Below are 15702 nucleotides of genomic sequence, written 5' to 3'. Positions count from 1 at the left end.
GCCGCCTTCAAAACAGCTCTAAAACAATGCCAAAAGAATTCGACACAACTCCAGATGGATAAAATAGCAGCGGACTTAGATAATGGGGACTTCAAATCATTTTGGAACAAGTCTAATAAAATGTTGAACATGCGTTCCAAAGTTTCGTGCAACATAAACAGAGAAACAAATCCTGAAGTAATTGCCAATATTTTCAAAAAACATTTCGCGACTACTACGCCGACCATCTCCTCAAACGAAACGCATTTGAACGCCTATGATGATATTGACCCCATAGTCACTGCAAACATGGTGAAAACCGCCATTAAAAACATGAAATCCGGAACATCAGCAGGATATGACGGCTTAAGTATCGAACACGTCAAACATGCAGGGGTAGCGATTCTGAAACTACTGGCAACATTGTTTACCGATATCATAAAGAGTGGTTATCTACCCAAAGACATGACAAAGACAATCATAATACCGATAGTAAAATCTAAACTGACAGACATAACTTTACAGGAAAATTACAGACCGATATCCATCGCCACAGCGACCGCCAGAATATTTGAACGAGTTCTCTTAGACCAAGTCGGACCCCAATTGAAAACGAAAGACAATAAGATGGGTTTCAAAACAGAATGCTCCACGGACTCAGCCATATTCTGCGTAAAACGGACGCTGGAATACTACAGGAAAAGAAAAACAACAACTTACGCATGCTTTTTGGATCTTAGTAAGGCATTCGACAGAGTTTCCCACCCCCTACTATGGAAAAAACTAAAGGAAAGAGGGATACCATGGAAAGTGGTAAAAATTCTCGAATCATGGCATCGCCAACAGGAAAACCTTGTAAAGTGGAAAGATGGATTCTCAGAACCCTATTTCTTGAAAAGCGGGGTCAGATAGGGTGGATGTATGTCCCCAGTACTGTTCAACTTATACATGGACGAATTAACCCACAGGTTAAACAATGCTGGAGTGGGCTGCCACATCGGAGGTCTATGTGTTAACAATATGAGCTACGCAGATGATATGGTTCTGATGGCACCGTCAATACGGGGATTAAGAATTCTCCTGAAAATCTGTGAGGAATTTGCTCACGAAACCAACATGATCTATAATGCGAAAAAAACAGCACTGTTGGTCATAAAACACGGGGAAGGCCCAAAAAACATTCCCCCAGTCTTTTTGAATGGTGAGATTCTGAAAACAGTAGAAACCACAAAATATCTAGGACATATCATCAACAACAAGTTAACGGATGATGAAGATATTGACAGGCAGAGGCGTGTACTGAGTATAAAATGAAACATGGTCAGTAGAAGATTCCGGCTCTGTAGTCCACGAGTGAAAAGGACGCTCTTCTTAGCCTTTTGCACCACCCTGTACACATGCGAGCTCTGGGCTAATTTCAAGAAAAGAACAATGGAAAGGCTTCGGGTTCAATATAATAACGCTTACCGATTGATGTTCGGACTCCCCAGGCACTGCAGTGCCTCCTCGATGTTAACAGAAGGGCGAGTTCCAGGATTTACAGCTCTGTTAAGAACCAGGATTGCAGGACTGAGGGAAAGGATAAACCATTCCAGAAACACTATTATCATAGAATCGCGTCTGACTTCAGGATCGAGCATTGAAGACCATTGGAGAAAGTTACTTGCTCCCACAATCTTAGATCCGTTGGATTCCCGTGCTTCTCTGCTTTAACTTAATTTCATTTTTAATTTTTTAATCTCTTTTTATTTATTTTATTTATGTTACTCTATGTAAATATTATTTGTACTTATCTCATCTATGGGATGTGTGGGATTGCACTAACCTCCCCACATCCTGGAATAAAGAATTTATTATTATTATTATTTATTATAGACTGCATTCTATCCACCTTGTTTATCGTCACCAATCATTATTTCTGAGAAAAAATATTTGCTTTTAAGCTCCATGCAATAATCATCTAATCTTTTTAAATGTTAGTTAATTAGGGCGAGCAAATATATTTTTAATTTTGTCCCTAGCAATGTGTGGGACCGCAGCACACATTATACACTTTTTTAACCAAGCAACACAAGCCTTGCTAAAATACCTCCAATGTTGACATTCTTGGTATATATTTTACTATTTACCACACCGCATTTTATCAACCGCTTATTCATAATTAGCATAAAATTGTCCACTCTTTGTTAATACACTGCATAAATGTTCATATCCTTTACCGCACTTGTCACAATTTTTATAACCCATCAACACGAATGGCGTGGCATTAATTAATTGCTAAGATTATATAATGAATTTATTATTTTATCGAAAAAACTAAAACTTTTTTTTCCTTGTTAAAAAATATTGTATCGGCCATCTTAAACCTAACAAATCGATAGCGCTGGTGTTTGAGTAAGACTATTTTTTTTCATCTTCAATTTTGTTGACAAAAGAATAAAAATGATAATTCTTTAAAGTATAAAGATTGTTTGGGCTCTCTGGCTTAATTTTGATTTATCATTTTTCGCAGTATTATTTTTTAAAGTCTTTTGTTTCTTCACTCAAAAGATCATTTGTTATGGAAAAACTCTCATTTAATTTGTTTTTAGAACCGTTATTTGAAAGAAAAGGGGCATGCTGACAAAATTTACAAAAATATTATGTAACATTGGAGGAAACGGCTCGATAAAGGCAATTGTTTAAGCAATTGATTTCTCAGAATATTATGTAAAATTTCTGATTTTAAGAGAGATATATTAATTAAAAATATATTTAATTTTCTTGTGGTGCCGAAGATATTTTACTATGGATAGGAGGTTTTTTAGATACATAAGCTAATTAACAAGGTTTAGAAACTCTATGAGAGTAGTCAGCACATAACTTGACCAAAACAAGGGTATTCTAGCTATTTATAATATTTGAACGAATTATCCATCATTTCTCGTAGGTCTAAAGGTTAATCGTAGTAGTTATGGTAAAATATTATTGTTACCAATTATTTATTTATTTATTAACGCCGATTATAGCGGCTTTTACAAAAGAAAACAATTGTTTTACTTATTATAAATACAGAATATACATAGATAAAAAAAATATAAATACAAAATACATAAAAGAGAACAATAGAAATGGTTATTATAAATACAATGCAACAATGTGTATATATAAATATATAAACAATTAATTTACAATAAATCCCGGAAAAACTAATACTTTAAAACTGTATTTGGTTATATTCAATCAGAGAAGCGCTGACATACAGTTTTAATTAAGTGGTGTTTGTATGAGGATAAACTAGCAATGTTTATAGATTCATCCAAAACATATTTATTACCAAGTACATGTAGGCGATTCATTATGGAATTGAGTTCAGCGTTAGATCCTGTATTGTTGCAATGATAGGGTAATTTGAAACGAACTGATCGACTAGGTACACGGAAAAATATTAGCGAAAGAAGTTCAGGGGAGTTCAACATGTTGGTAACGATTTTAAATAAATAAAATAGGTCAAAACAAATTCTTCTTTCTTTTAATGTATCGAGTCCCAATAAATGTAACAGAGAGGGGTAATTAATGTTTTCGATGAGTATTCCCAATTTAAAATTAATATAACGTAAAAATTTATGTTGGACTCGCTCAAGGGAATTCTCATGTACACTGTAGTAAGGACTCCAAATGGTGGTGTTAAATTCTAGATGGCTTCTAACAAGTGAAGTGTAAAGTAATTTGACAGTTTTTAAATTTTTAAAATCGTTTGAAATCCGTAAGACAAATCCTAACATTTGCATTGCTTTACTGGTTATATTATTAATATGTTTAATGAATGTTAATTTAGTGTCAAAGGTTATACCAAGGTCTCTTATTTCATCAACAGATAATAAGGTATGATTATTGAGAAAGTAGGTGAACAACAATGGGTTTTTTTTCTGTGGAATCTCATAAGTTGACATTTTTTTACATTAAGTGTTAATTTGTTTTTAAGACACCAATCCTTAAAGCTATTAATATTAGATTGAAGTGTTAGACAGTCCTCTATATTGTCAATAATTCTATATATCTTTATATCATCAGCGAACATTAGAATGAGAACACGGGTGAATATGTTTGTTACGTCGTTAATGAATAAATTAAAAAGTATAGGACCAAGATGCGAACCCTGAGGTACGCCACTGGTAGCTTCGAACATGTAGGATAAGTGATCATTAATACAGACAGTTAACTGACGCCTAAGTAAGTAACTCTTAAACCAAGATAAAAGGTTTCCATTAATTCCGAGATTCAAAAGTTTATTAATGAGGATTTTATGACAGACCTTATCAAACGCCTTATTGAAGTCGGTATATATAGAATCAACTTGTTGTTTGTTGGCAAGTGCATTGGAAATAAAATTTTCATATAATGTTAGGTAAGTCAAAGTTGATCTGCCGGAGATAAAGCCGTGTTGACAAGTTGCGATACAAGAGTTTACAAAGAAGCTGATTTTCTTAAGAATCAATTTCTCAAAAAGTTTAGGTATAGACGATTGAATACTGATAGGCCGATAATTTTCAACAAAGAATTTATCACCACTTTTAAATACAGGAGTTAAGTAGCTAAGTTTCCGTATTTTTGGAAAGTGTCCTGTGGAAAGTGACTTATTAAACAGTATATTAAGCTGAACAGATAAACTTTGGACACAATTCTTAAGTAAGATGGAAGGAATCTTATCAGGTCCCGAGTTTGTTTTAGGTTCAAGTGATTTAATACAGACTATAATGTCTTCAATATCAATGTGTATTTGCGATAAGTGTAAATTTATATCCGTATTGAAGTAAGGGATTAAGTCATCTGGAATATCAGGTTCATACACGTCCTTAAAGTAATCAGCAAACATGTTAACAATTTCATAAATTTTACTGGAGCTATTTTGTCTGTAACGTATATTACCAGAAATACCAGCATCATTGTTTTTCATTGATTTTGTGTATTTCCAAAAGTATTTTACATCATGAAGTATCGTGTTCTCAACAGAATTAATGTAATTTTTATAACATCTTTTTGTCATTTTTTTGCAATCTCTTCTTATATTGTTGAAGGCCATATAGTTGGGAATTATTCTGTGTTCTTTATAGTTTTTATGTGTTTCTTTTTTAATAACAATTAACTGAATTAATTCTTTGCTGAACCATATCGGATACTTTCGTACTTTATGATAAATTATAGGAATTGTGTCGGAAATGATACTATTCAGTTGAGAGTAAAATAGTTCTACGCTATAGTTGAGATCACCTTCCTTGAGAACAGACCAATTTACTTTGTTAAGTGCATGATTAATGTCCTGGTAATTAGCATTAATGAAATTACGACTACAATTTTTGATTAGGGGGTCACACTCTATTGTAATAGGTAATAGTATTGTAAGTGGAGGGTGGTGATTATCAATTGGGTCAAAGGATTTGGCTGACTCATAGACTTTTATATCCTCATCAGTAGAGAAAATTAAATCAAGTGTCCGATTACTACAATTCGGCACATTGTTACATTGAAATAGACCTAAATAGTTCGACATGTCTAAGATTTCTCTCTCGCACGCCGTTAATGGTAAGTAATCCAAATCATTAAATTTACAATTAGGTAGGTTATAATCACCGCAAATTATGATATTGTGATTAGGGTGGTTAGATTTGAGTAGCTCGACATCTTCACAATGATTTTTATACATTATTATATTAGAATTTGGTGGAATATATACACATCCGATGATAGTTTTCTTGGATTTATCGTTTAACATAACAAAAAATTGCTCAACATCATTGTTTTTTTTTTATTAATAATTTCGATGAAATTTTTTTATTTACTGCTATCAGGACGCCTCCTCCTCTTGATTTGGAGCTGGTGTTCCGATTTCGGTCAACTCGGTAGATACTGTGGTTAGGTAGACCGAGCAATATATAGTACAACAATTAGGTAAACTTACAGTTTTATATCTTGGAGTGTTTTGAAGTTGGGTAGAATGGCGTCCTAAATTTGAGCTTTTGTGGTCCGGAACTAATTTGTTTAATTCGAGAAAATGGAAACCATTTTAACATTCTTGACAGATAATACATCCATGCATACATACACTACTTAAGTATATTTTTGACCAAAAATCTAAATTTCAACACAAAAAACTCACAACAATATACCAGTTAGACGAGCGTAATACAAAATTACAAACACCAGGCAAAAAAACGTTCAACAATCTTACACTCCACACAAATAATGAGAGAAACAAAAAACATTTCTCAAACAAAATTTGTCAATTTTATCAATAATATGGGTTGAAAAAAGGCCATATTACAAAATTAATCATCTTAAAAAATTAAAAATATACCTACATATTAAACTAAGAACAGAAAACAAGACCAATAATCAAATACGTAAATCTAAGTTTTAATAATTGCTTTAATTATTTTATTATTAGGTACTAATTAACTTTGTCGTATTTAATTTCTTAATATTTCATTTAAATTCGATTTATTTACCATAATTTAAGTAAATCTTATTCATATAGATAATTTATCACATGTAATTGGAAAATAATATTTTATAAAAAAAATAATCATACAAACCTTCAACTTTTACCCTAATCTCATCGATCACATCGACAATCGCAATGCGCCGTGTCTCCATCCATTGTTTCATGGTGCTTTTATTTTGAGTATTTGTCTATTTCAGCGGAATCAAATTTTTAAAATCTATCAATAATGATATAAACACTTTAAAAAAAAAAATTAATAGTGATACCTTAAATTTTTAATATTTTAAATATCGAAGATAATATAAACTATTTTTAAAAGAATAATTTGAAACAGAAACATCTGAAAAAGATAAGGTTACATCTGGAACTTGAACTCAGGTTTTTTGCCTAATCAGAGTAGCGCCCCGGCAAGGCGAAGGACCTGGGTTCAAAACAATCCAATTAGCAGATCGCTGATATTATCTTCAATATCTAAAATAATAATAAAAAACGTTGAACAACTTAGTCTGATATTATTTTAAAAATTCGAGAATTCACAGAGCATTGTTACCTTTGATTCAAGATATAAATAATCTTCATTGTGTTCTGAAACGTTAACAAAAAGTTTTATTCGTATCAATAGCAAAAAGGTACGCATTTGCTGTAAACTTTTTATGGGCACGTTCGATATTTGCAAAAAGTAAATTGATCCTACTTCCTAAGAAAACCTTAGCCGAATAATTTATTACCTCGACGCGTGGGAGTGAAAGAATACGCAAAAAATATAGGTATCACGTTCCCACAACAATGTGAATTAAATCAAAATATATGGTTTTCCTTAGCATTGATCATAATCGTCACATTAAAGCAATAGTGCGATATCTTAAAAAATGCTGTTCTAAGATTATAGGACTTTTAGGTTTGCGTGAGCTCTAGCAGCATCAAATTAACTAATCTTGAAGATTAATGATATGGTACCTATTAGAGAGGTAAATTATTTGACATCAACATAAAATTGTAATAAAAGATAAATAATTAAGTTTTTCTTACTAATTTTGACAAACTATTCGTAAATCTGGAAATATCTCACTGTTGCGTGGAGTGTTCAGTAATCTTCTCAAATTATCTCAGTGCAGCATAATAATAATATTACGAATTTAGATGGATGAATGAATTAATTATTTTTTCTCGGGAGATTTTTTAAATGTTATTATTGCTTACAAAAATTAATAATTATTATTTCTGTGTGTTTTAATATGTAATATGATCCTAAATACATTTTCAACAGTACACACACCCAGTCACTTATAGTTTGTCAATACGAAAATTGTATGGGAATAAAGTGGAATAAAAATGAAAGAAAAATATAATGTGTGCTTATAAATTTATTCATGAGAAGCGTGTTATTATGTGAGTAACAAAAATAACAGAAAATCTTAAGAATAAATAAAAAACAAATATGTGTTGATTCTTCTTGTGCATCGCGGTCTGTATTGGAAATATTAATTAATTAAAAAAATTATAATGTTTTTTTGGTATAACACCACTTTGGCAAAGAAATAAGAGATCACGCTTTTCATTCGGTGGAATTGTAGGTGGAACTGTATAAGCTGGTCCTAGAGTTATACTATTCTCTTACGAACATTCCTCAGTCGCTCTTTCACATTAATACTCTGATTAAATGGATCCTTGGCGTAGGTAGTTTTGTATTTGATAACTGACGGAGTATCTTTAGTGATCTGTAACATCTTAACTTTATTCCAAGTACATTTATTTTGTCTATGTTTATTGAGAATTTTTTTCCAGTCTTCTCAAAAAACTTCTTCCAGCCAATGAAGTCCGTTGTTTCCATTTCTGTTGACTTATAACGAGGTTCATTCCTCTTAGTCCAGTCAGTGGGGAGTTTTACCTTGCAAAAGGTTAGGTAGTAGCGATTTTGATATATGTTGTTAAGATTGGGACTCTAAGGAAAAAAAAAAGTTTTCGACCTTGGGAGGGTCGAGCTCGACCCGCCATCTTGGATTGAAGGTGCCAAAATTTGTTTTTTTCAAAATAATTGTGAAGTGGTCGTTTTTACAACCAAATTGTTGAGGGCAAACTTAAAGACAACTAAATTACCTACATTTGTTGTGGAAAGTTTTTTTTTGTAAATCTAATAGGTAACGAGTTACAGTGGCGGAAATGTGAATATTTTTCTAAAAAATGATGAAATTCCCAACTTTGTAATTTTTTCGGGTTATTCATTACATAATTATAATAATTTTGATAACTCATTTCCATACCACTATGAGGTCGAGAACATGGTGCATTTTTTATTGTGGTATCCCCAGTAGGTCTACTCCACAGATATACCAGCGATGGTAGATTTCGAAATTATGTTACATTACTATGAATTATGTTACTATAAATTATGTTACTTAATAACAGTCTTCGTCATCATCTAACTCATTTCCTGTGATACTGAGATTCTGGGCTTCCATTGACAAAATCTCTTCTTCTTCGTCCTCGACATCGATGTGAACCTCTGGCGAATTTCGGCATGTTTGATCATTACAGCACCCACATACAATAGAACACTTCAATCCAGCTTTCCTGCAGCTACATGCAACGCCGCATCCTTTTTTACAATTGCATGAAATAAATTTTAATAAAGTCTCGGGTGCTGGTTTCTTTGTCATTCTTACTGGAACAAGCCCGTTGGTGTCACGTTTCCAGCCCCAGTTTTCTGATTTTTTCGGATTCCATACCATTTTTGGACTTGATGGTACGTTCTAAATGCATGGTACCGTGCAGCGTCGTTCGTTGGTGGCAAAGAGGCAAGATTGAATTTGCTTTTTGTTGTCGAATTTGCGAAACGTTTGTAGCGGACTTCTTCCAAGGTTTCCTTATCCATGTCACCCCCGTACAAAGCAACAAGACAGAGTGTTCCTGCAACTGCTATGTCTTCTGGTGTTGCATCATGTTGTTTGAAGATTCCTATCATGGCATTGAGTCTTGTTTCGTTTTGCACAAACGAACAAAATTTTGTTTTTCCTTGGTTGAAGAAGGACGATGTTGTATCGCAGCCGCTAAAGGCATGAAGAAACAGAATATTCTCAGCCGCCTCTTTGTATTTCACACTATTCGCGGAATACAGTCTTTCAAAAGTTTTACCTCTCCCGGGTTTGCGAAGATATATACTACTTTTGGGTGGTGCTAATGCTGTCAGCAGAACTAGGAGATCAACGTCTTCGCCAATAATGAAAACAGCGTCATATGATGAACACAAGGAAATCGCAGTATTGACAATCAACTCATCAGCATCTTCTTCAGCCTGCTTAACTGTAAAATCATTCTGTATAAATTGATTTATAAGCATCGAAATCAGACGGACTTTGTTATTTTCATTGGCTAAAAATCGTTCTTGTGAAACTTGAACTGGCATTGTTTCATCGAAAAGAACATCTGCAGACATGTGCTTCTTCGATCGGCGAAGTCTTTCTGCGGTTTTCGTATTTTTTTCACCATCATCAAGCGGATATCCATCGAAAACAATGACTGCATGTGATCCATAGTGATTTCTTACATAGTGAACGTATTTCTCGCAAATTGACCCAAAATAATCATTCCGATTCCATACAACTTTATGTAAAAGATATCCTCCATCCACAACATTAATTTTGCTACCTCCAAGTTGCTCGCCTTCTGGAAGTTGTTCGAAAACACCATAAAATGATGATTTCGTACCTTTGCGCATTCCTTCTTCAGTGAAAAGCGACAAAGGAAATGGGGCGAGTTCGAATTTAAGGAAGCTTTAGACTAGGATCCCACTATAACAAATCAACGTCATCGAGCACACGGATGATGCTATATAAGTATATTGTAATGTAAAAATACGTTAAAATGATATTGTGTAATATGTTCGTACAAAATTTATCAAGAAAACTGGAGTTTTACAATTTTTTGTCAAAATTTTCTTCTTTCAACCGCTGTAACTCGTTACCTAATTAGACTTACAAAAAAAACTTTCTACAAAAAATGTAGGTAATTTAGTTGTCTTTAAGTTTGCTTTGAACAATTTGGTTGTAAAATCAACCACTTCATAATTATTTTGAAAAAACCAAATTTTGGCACCTTCAATCCAAGATGGCGGGTCGAGCTCGACCCCCCCAAGGTCGAAAACTTTTTTTTTTCTTTAGAGTCCCAATCTTAACAACATATGTGAAAATCGCTACTACCTAACCTTTTGCAAGGTGGAGCCCTTTTTTATCCCCCACTGACTGGACTATCTTGGCACACTTAATATATAATCATCACTAACTCCGTTGGAACAAATATTGGGCCTTGTTTTAAAACCCTGACCTTTTTTCTTTCGATGCAACAATTAATCGAGTCTCCTTCGTCGTCTCTTTGAGTGCCCAACAATTAGATATTTATGGGTAATTATTTGCATATCAAATGTTCGTAGTGCATGCATATGCATGGGAAACAAAAATTTGTTTTTATTCTGTGCTACACAGTTATCAAATAAAAATGTGTACACGCAGGTAGACATTTCAATTGCGCCTCTTTTAGCTACACCCTCATATAACACTAGTAGTAGGTAACATAGTCTTCCTGTAAGGAAAATATTACGCGATCAGATTTTTTAAAGGAAGAATGGAGAACGTATGAATTCATGTCTATGCAACATGGACGATTATGTTCCAATCAACTTAAATGTACCAATATTTTTAACTTTGAATATTAAAATCGTATTCGAAAAAAGTTTATTAAAAATGTCAGTAAAGTCACGGACCATTTTAACTCCTTCAAAGACAGAATTAATCTCTGATGCAAAGTTTATTTTAAAATACTTTATGACTTTTAGGTTAAAAATAAAATCAACTAGATAAGACATTATTTTAGTATTTGTACAGGGCGTGTTTGCCTGCACAAGAAAAGACTGTAAGTAATAAGCACCGGCACACGTCAGTTCTCAATCTGGGTAATGATGTAAAACATCGTGAGGTGTTCTATCCCAACCATCATAAAAGAAAGACGATTCAAATCAAAATTCACATTTTAATTAGATGTATTGTACTGGTATACAGAACGTACAAAAGGGTGTAGCTTATAGGCACTTCCTTTTTCTTACAGCCAACCCGTTTCACAAGAAATAGTTACATTTATTTCAATATAACTGGGTTTTAATACACAGATAGAAACTGAGACAATTGGAATACTTTCAGCGATAATTTCAGATTGGAGCACATTGTGCCATACGATTCAGCAAATGGCGCAGGCAAATTCTGCAGCAGTGGCCAGTTCAATTGGTAGCCAGGAAGAATAAACCAGCCTCTAGGTTGTCAGCACAATGCAGCAGGGATTGGTTAGCCACTAGGTGATCAGCGGCACTGGCTAGTTCAGTCGGTAGCCAGCAGGTATTCGTCAGCCTTTAGGTTGTCAGCGTCTGTGACTGGTTCTGCTAGGAATTCAGCGGCGGCATGGTCATTTGATTATAAGGGCCGGCACACGGAGACGCCCCATTATTGTAATGATGACAGATGCGTCTGGCTCAGCTGATATCGTTGTCGTTATCGAGTGCCGGCAGTAAACAGCTTGTTGCACATAGTTGTAATCTTTTAAATGATTGTGCCGTGATGAAGGAACAGAAACAAATACAGATTTCAGTTGACACTCAGAAATTGCAAGAACAGATCGCGTTGTTACAGGCGTAGTTTTAAAACTTAAATCCACCAATATTTTGTTTTATTGGTCTATTTATAATATATCCGCAAATATATTTATATTTCGGCAAAGAGGGAGATCAATGACTGTCTGGTGCAATTTGATGGGAGCACTCTCCCCAATAAAGACTCCATTGAAATGCTTGGAGTTACTATATCAGACCAGCTCAAGTATCGGGGATCCATAGAAGCCCGAGTAAAACAGGCCTCCAAAAAGTTGGGCGTCTTGTACAGGGCTAGGAGATTCTTCAACAGTGACCAGCTGCTGACCCTGTACAAGTCTCAAGTCCGACCAACTATTGAATTTGGGAGCCACCTTTGGGCTGGTGCCCCAAAATACTTGATAAACCTGCTTGAGTCTGTGCAAAGGAGAGCGATCCGTCTGATTGACAATCCGTTGTTAACAGACCGATTGCCTTCTCTAATGCATAGACGCAATGTAGGCATGCTGTGTCTGTTCTACAGGTATTTCAATGGAGCCTGCTCCAAGGAGCTAGCAGCATTGATCCCTGATGCACCGGTGCACTTGCGCGAAACTCGACGGACACGAACTGAACACTCGTTCACGGTTGACGTTGGCTTCATGAGAACGGGCCGTTTTTACGACTCGTTTTTGTGTAAGTCGGCTCGTACGTGGGACGAGCTACCGGCATCTGTTTTTCCTCCCTCCTGTAATCCGAGTCTCTTCAAGGCCCGCATTAACAAATCCCTTCCTACAGCCCCTACCTTACTCCGCCTCACAACGCCGCCCAACCGGGTGGTGACATAGTTCCCCTGTCTGTGCACTGCACAGGCAAGGACACTCTTGTGAGGTGTCTCATAAAAAAAAAAAAAAAATATCCTACAAGCGTTTGAGTGACGTCAGCTTGCAAAAACATGTTTTCGTATTGTGGTGCGAATAATATTTCGCCCATCAACTGTTTTTGGCTTTGTCAATATTTTAATTTTGTTTTAGAAAATAGGGTTATCGAACTGTTTCATGTTCGATCCAGTCTTTTTGCCGCCTGGTAACAGATTGATACATTTTTCAACTGGTAAATATTACGATTTTGAAAAAGGGGTCATCAAACTTGCAGGTGTGCAACTTTAGCCGCAATCGATATTAAATGCAATAAAATCATTTTTCATGTTCGATACAGTATTATTGTTTACAGTTAATATACTATTCTATATACGGAATTTCATAAATAGTATAATAAAGGATTTTCAAGTATCTGTGTGAACTTAAACCAATGAATTAATCAGGGCAATATAGATCAATCGATCAATAAGTCAGGGCAATATAGATCAATCGATCAATAAGATCAATCGATCAATAGTCAGTATATCTTACTAAATTATTTCGTCTCATGTTTCCAATAAAACGAAGAAAAAAAAATTTTACAAAGTAAACAAGATCATTTATCTTTCAATTTGATTAGAACTAGAACACGATCGCTTTTCGCCATCATCTTGGGTTTTGTGAGGTGGTTGTCTACCCGCAGGTGACAGTTCAGTTCGGTTTTCAACCATTTCTGCACCTGTAACAGGATAATACATGTATGGTTGAAGAGAATCTTCTATCTATTCAGGTGGAGAATTGGTGTTGAGAAAAATGGCAGCTTCCTTTTCGAGGTCTGGGTATTTTTTTGCGATGGACTATATTTTCATTTTCCCTTGGCTAGAGAAGCCGGATTTCGAGTCGCACCCACTAAAAGAATTGATAAAAAGGAAATTTTTAAGTTATTTGGTGTACTTTGAGAAGAAGATGATGGAATCGATCACATCTATGGCTTTTCTTCTTCCACATTTCTTTAAAAAAATCACCTTGGTGTGAAATCCCAGTGAGAATTATCAATAAGTCAATAACCTCCCAGCCACTGACGCTACGTCGCGTCGTAAGAAGAGGAGGCGAGAGTGACAGTTGTAGTGATGATGAGTATGTCAGCATTTTCCTCTGCCTGCCGTACTCGAATATTATGGTTTTGCATTTTTGTTTTCAGCAGGTCTCTGCAAGGGTCTTCGTGCCTTTTTTTGCAGCATTTGTTGGGTATCAATCGAAAACCACTGCCACATTTGATCTGTAATGATCAGAGATGTACTGAGTGTACCTCTCAGTAATCGAAACAAGTGATGAGCTTGGAAGCCACACAACTTTGTGAAGTTGATGATCTCCATCCACAACTTTCGTTATTCCTTGCTTCTCACCTAAGTTCACAGGTTGGAATGCTGAAATTATGAGGATTTCGTGCCCTTTCTCATTCCCTCTTCGGTGAATAGTGACATCTAGTATCTGAAGAAATCTTTCAATTTTGTGAATCCTGTGAAACAGTCAGCGGCATGTTTTTTTACTCGGGAGATATTTCCAATTTGTTTTAATATTTCAGGCGATTAATTATTGCTAACTTTTATTTGTTGTCCTTTTGTACTATGCATAAAAAACCTTGTCGTATAAATAAAAGTTAATCATTAAAGTATATATATTTCACCAACAAATGTAGATATAATATGTCTCGATGTCATCTAGTGGGAAATTTATCACGTACGAAGCCTTTCCTACAAAAATTAAGTTGGTTGTAGTTTTTTAGGTGAAAAAATATAATAAGCAGTAATTGTTGATTGAAGTACTACTACATATTGCATTATTTAGTGTGTTTGAAATAAGCCGACGTAGCTCAGTGGTCCAGGGCTCCTGCCGGCGGCATTTATTTTGCTAGGGAGATATTTTCAATTCGTATTGATATTTCAGGCGACTAATTATTGCTTATAATAATTTGCAGTCTGAGATGATTGAGAATGACCTTTCTTGTTTGAAACTACAATAGTTCTTACAGCTGAAGAAAGGGACTGTTTTTACTTGTGAAATTCACTTCTTGGAAGTTTTTACCAATTTGCCCTAAGTACTGATTACCTTCCAATATGCAGAGCCATGTGGCGGTTGACAGTAGGTTCTCCAACCTGTTTACTGCTGATGGACATGGTAAAATCAGTTGTGGGAAACGGAGGGTGCTACTACGCGAACTTATGTGCCAGACGTGAACTGTCGTTCTACTTACTTTATGGGGGAGAGTTACGATTAGTGGTGGGGAGAGATCGGGGGAGGGGGTGGTAAGGAGAGATAGCGGTCAGTCAGTCAGTTTTATGGAAAATTAGACAATACCACCGTCGATATTGTCAATTTTTTTGCGAAATAATTTCCAAAGCGTGTACGAAAGTGAAATATACATGAAAAATTACGAGCCGTAATACACCAATCATATAGCACGACACATTTACAGAACTACCTTATTACATGGAAATCATGTCTAAATAAAATCCTTTCCCTTTATCTCAACAAATCTGCGGTCAACAACACAACAAGTTATTATCAACAACGTAAAAAGTGAATCCCTCTCGATCAGTTACGGATCGCCCTAAGATAGTGTTATGGGTTATTTATCAGTGATCTTTGCAATCTAAATATAGAAAGCAATATTGTGATATTTGCTAATAATACCGTTATATTTATTGTTATTAAGTTTAATTTGTAGAACTCCATTTTAATTTTCTATTTTTTTATATATTCAATAATATTGT

General features: G+C 34.8%; 1 protein-coding gene across 1 annotated transcript in view; it reads left to right on the top strand.

Annotated features, from left to right (window-relative positions):
- LOC149425658 (gonadotropin-releasing hormone receptor-like) overlaps window positions 1-15702 on the top strand; it is a 476707-nt gene that overhangs the window by 261298 nt on the left and 199707 nt on the right. The gene's annotated exons all lie outside the window — the stretch shown is intronic.

This window comes from Hesperophylax consimilis, chromosome 2 (genome assembly GCF_061612785.1).
Source record: "Hesperophylax consimilis isolate HC1 chromosome 2, BYU_Hcon_1.0, whole genome shotgun sequence".
Lineage (NCBI taxonomy): Eukaryota > Metazoa > Arthropoda > Insecta > Trichoptera > Limnephilidae > Hesperophylax > Hesperophylax consimilis.
This window is presented reverse-complemented; position numbering and strand designations above follow the sequence as displayed.